Source organism: Montipora capricornis, chromosome 2 (assembly GCF_036669925.1).
Source record: "Montipora capricornis isolate CH-2021 chromosome 2, ASM3666992v2, whole genome shotgun sequence".
Lineage (NCBI taxonomy): Eukaryota > Metazoa > Cnidaria > Anthozoa > Scleractinia > Acroporidae > Montipora > Montipora capricornis.
The window spans coordinates 7,661,560-7,665,797 of NC_090884.1; the positions used below are offsets into that span (position 1 = coordinate 7,661,560).

Sequence of the window (4,238 nt, forward strand, 5' to 3'; positions counted from 1 at the left end):
GGTAACTTAGCTACAACTGTAAAATGGTCTATTAATTAGGAGTGTATCATTACCTTGCATGTCCTTGGTCCTTGTTGGAACGGGTTAAGCGCAGCAAAAAGGAATCCAGCTACAAATGAATTAACGGATAAGCAATATTGGTAAATTGTTTGCCCGCGTGTGTCAGTTACAACTGAATGACCATGACCCAAATTGCAAAATAAACGTGATATCGACATATATTGTCTAGTTTTGATTTAAAGTATAGAAAAATCAACAGGAATAGGCTTTTATAGATTGTGCTAGTACAAGTAGCATATTATCCTCCTAGAAGTGCCCATTTTTTGCCCCAATTATGCTCGTTTTTCCAAATGATGCCACTTTTTCTTAAAATTATTCCTTTTGCAAAATAAAAGAACTAAGTAAAAAAAATGCATCATATTCTTTGTTAATGGGAACACTTCATGTTAGCAATCGTATATCTCTTTTGGTCTGGGACAGTATGTTTGTCACGCACATATTCTAACAATGATGCAAGACGCAACTACCTAATAATAGACCATGGGCACTTACACGCCCCCACTTATGCGTGTGTGTTTATGTCCGATACATAGCCACTGTTATTCTCATACAGTTTATCAGCGTTTATTTAACAATTATCTGCCTTAGGCGAGGTCAATATCGGTGAAGAAAAACCGAGACGAAGTCGAGGTTTTTATTCTCTGAGCCTGAAGTGAATAATTGTTTTAGTTTAATAACATAGGTGATTACAGTATTTGAAAAATATGCATTTTCTTTAAAAAACAATTAATTTCTTCGTTTGTCACTTCGAAAACACGGCTCGCGGCCATATTGAAAATAATATTTGGGTGATTATCTCGTATTATCAGAAACCCATAAGGGTTGAAACGTGTAACGGCCCCTTTTGTGCTGGGAAACAAGCTTCTGAATATTCAATTTGCTAAGTACCATATTTGGAACAACAAGAGAGAAACATTCAACCAATCAGTTCGCAAGAACACCGTGACGCAATACCATCAATGTTCTCGTGCGAAATCAACTGGAGCGAGGGGTTTCCAAATATGGTACTTAGCACTGAATATTCGGAAGCTGTGAACGCGCGTTACACGTTTCAACCCTTATGGGTTTCTGGTATTATATAATAACCAAATCAATGCGCGCGCTCTAATTGGTCAATCAGCTATGTTTTATTGTGCCAGTAAACTCATGGAAGAATCGCGCGTCTTCTGAATTATTATATAAAAGCAATAGACCACAAGTTTCTATGGTTTATAGGCATTATAAACCACTTGGAATGTTGGAAGAACACTCGAAGAATTCGTTAATCACTCGCCTGCGGCTCGTGATTTACGAATTCTTCTCGTGTTCTACCAACATCCCGCGTGGTTTATCAGCCTATAGACCATAGAAACTTGTGGTCTATTGCTTGAATAATCACCTCAAGGGCAACCAATCAGCGCCTGGCATTTTCAATTATCACCTATGTGCAGTAATTACATAAATACACTGAAGCAGCCCGTTATCGGCAGGCTTTGCAAACTTGCAAATGAGAGATACTGGGACCAACACCATCTACAGCAACTTCTGGTTCCTGTCATCTCTCGCCAGACCGGCCAGCCTCCTAGGGAGGCCCTCCCTCCGTTAGTGAACTGCGAATGCGGCTAAAACATTGAGTAAAAATGATCTCAGGCTCATCAATACATACCGATTATGCTAGCAGTGCTACTTTTTAAAAATCAGCAAAAATCATGTTAGCTTCCTCACATTATGCCAAAAATTATGAGCACAATCTATAAAAGCCTAAACAGAAAGCACGTAAAACGTAGTCAGGACTAGTTGATTATGTATAAATTACTTGTTCATACTTCTAAGTTTTTTACATACGGGGCAAAATTAATGCTGATTTGCTGAAGCAGTGGGCATAGTTTTTCTTACACACGAAGGAACTTTTGGTTATCATGAAGGCATGATTACTTGATCCTGATTGGTTAACAGTTGCTCAGAAAGAGAAATTAAAGCGAGGTAACAAGACAATCTTCCAGGGTCCAGTTGTTCAAAAGGCGATTAACGCTAATCTCAGATTTAAAATTAACCAAGGAAAGTATTTCTCTACTCCCAAATGTTGTTCAACGGCAACATTCGGCAAAATTTTACATTAGAGGAAGTCAATCTTGAAAAACAAAAAGAAACAAAAAAAAATTTGACCAAAAAGAAGAAGAAACGGCTTTTAACTTTGATCCAAAGTACACAGAAAACAACAAGAAGTTACTAAAAAGTAATCAAAACTGGTTTATCACACATAAATTACTTGTTCGCGTTATTACGAAATGAGTAACAGTGAGCAACTTACCAAATCGATGCTCATCAATGTGAGGTCCTCGACGACAAGAAATGACTCTGCAATCATGATTTAAATGTGGTTATCCATTATTGAATCTGTCGGTAAAACCTTATCATGTGCGAAAACATTTAACTTTCATAACACAAAACATTTATGCCCAGTACGCTAAAAGAGTAGAACCGGAGATGAAAACTGTAAAGTTCTGAAGAGAAGTAACAAATGGAGTAAGAAGAACGAGAAGTCATTTCATACGTACTTGAGCAAAGTGCGCAACTGAACAGTGAGGCAGTTCTACACGGATCGAGATTAAAAGACCGTTTCATCAGTTGCTCCAAACAACTAATGTTTTCGTTCTGCGAGTTTCAAAGTTGTGATGCATGGGAACGCATACAGATGTTCATAAGAGGCTCTGGTCTTGCTTAGCTTTAAAGAAAGTAGACATTACGGATTTGTTATGGCTGAAATATTCAATACATTCTTACTCGTCATTTGCTTTGTGATAAAAAAAACTAAAACCTTCTCTGTTCAGAAACAATTGAAGATGCATCATTTACTTACTTTCTCGATGTGTCAGGAAAGAATGGATGGCAGTCTAGTTCGATCGCACAAGAAACAAATTATATATTACACACCTCAAGCTAAGTTTAGAAATGATCTTACACTTGCCTCCTGGTTCTTGGTTGAAACTGAAAGTGACCCAAACAAAGCATGGGATACATGAAAACAAATTTTCATGCACTTTGTCGATAGTTCGATCACACAACTGAAACAAATAATTTATCACACACCTCCAGCCAATTTTAGAAATGATCGTACACTTGCTTCCTGGTTCTTGGTTGAAACTGAAAGTGACCCAAACAAAGCATGGGATACATGGAAACAAATTGTCTTGCACTTTGCTGATATTTTGATCACACAAGAAACCGATAGTTGGATCACACAACTGAAACAAATAAATTTATTACACACCTAGCTCCAGCCAATTTTAGAAATGATCTTACACTTGCAACCTGGTACTTCCTTGAAACTGAAAGGTGCTAGATAAACTTTGTTTATCGTAGTTTAAAATTCCGGCGTTATCTCTGTGGTAGGAAATTATGTTATCCGAGGTATGTATAGAGTTACTGTACTAATGCGTATTTCACTGATCCCGAGTGTTAGTTTCATTTTGCGAGCGTTTGCGAAACGTTAGAGCTGTAAGTTTTAGCTACCCTCCTTCCCCCCCGGAGGGCATTTCCATGGTTTAATAAAGCCCATTGTTTCATCCTCAAACAAAGCATGGGATACATGGAAACAAATTTTCATGCACTTTGCCGATAGTCACGCTCCTTTAACAAAAAGAGAGTCAGGGCCAATTCTGCTCCATGGATCACTCCAAATTTGAAAAGCCTTATGTTTCAAAGAGACAAGCTTAAGAAACTGTCATCACGATCGCAAAATCATACTTACTGGAATAACTATAAACACCAGAAAAACCTGGTTAATTATAGTATAAAGCAGCAAGAGTCGAGAACTACAACAAGTACTTTAAAGAAAATTCTACTAATATCAAGAATACCTGAAAAGGAATTAAGACTATGATGGGTAATGAGTTTAAATCCACAACAACAAACAAAATAGAGGTAAATAGTTTTATCTTTGAATCACCTAAGGATGTTAGTGAAATCGTATAATGCGTATTTCGCAGAAATTGGACTATCTTTAGCCTCAGAAATCTCAGACAAAGCCATAAAATGCACAGACTATATTATGCCTACCGAATCTACTTTTAGTCTCAAAAATACATCCTGTGGTCAGTATTGTTAAAAGCCCATCTAAACAAATAAAGCCATTGGGCTTGACAATATATCGGTCCGCCTCCTTAAGGAGGCTGCAACAATAGTTGCCCCTTCTTTAA

General features: G+C 37.4%; 1 protein-coding gene across 4 annotated transcripts in view; it reads right to left on the reverse strand.

Moving 5' to 3' along the window:
* Window positions 1-2,984, reverse strand: part of LOC138038675 (tetratricopeptide repeat protein 28-like) — a 31,778-nt gene extending 28,794 nt beyond the window's left edge. For 2 of the 4 annotated variants that reach the window (XM_068884667.1, XM_068884666.1), the window contains exons 1-4: window positions 2,900-2,984; window positions 2,598-2,764; window positions 2,351-2,397; window positions 54-109 (exon numbers count right to left, since the gene is read on the reverse strand). The gene's annotated coding sequence lies outside the window, so the exon portion shown is untranslated. Of the gene's footprint in view, window positions 1-53; window positions 110-2,350; window positions 2,398-2,597; window positions 2,765-2,899 lie in introns of those variants that run through there. The other 2 variants (XR_011130279.1, XM_068884668.1) reach the window with 2 other exon arrangements.
* Window positions 2,985-4,238: the final 1,254 nt, after the last annotated feature.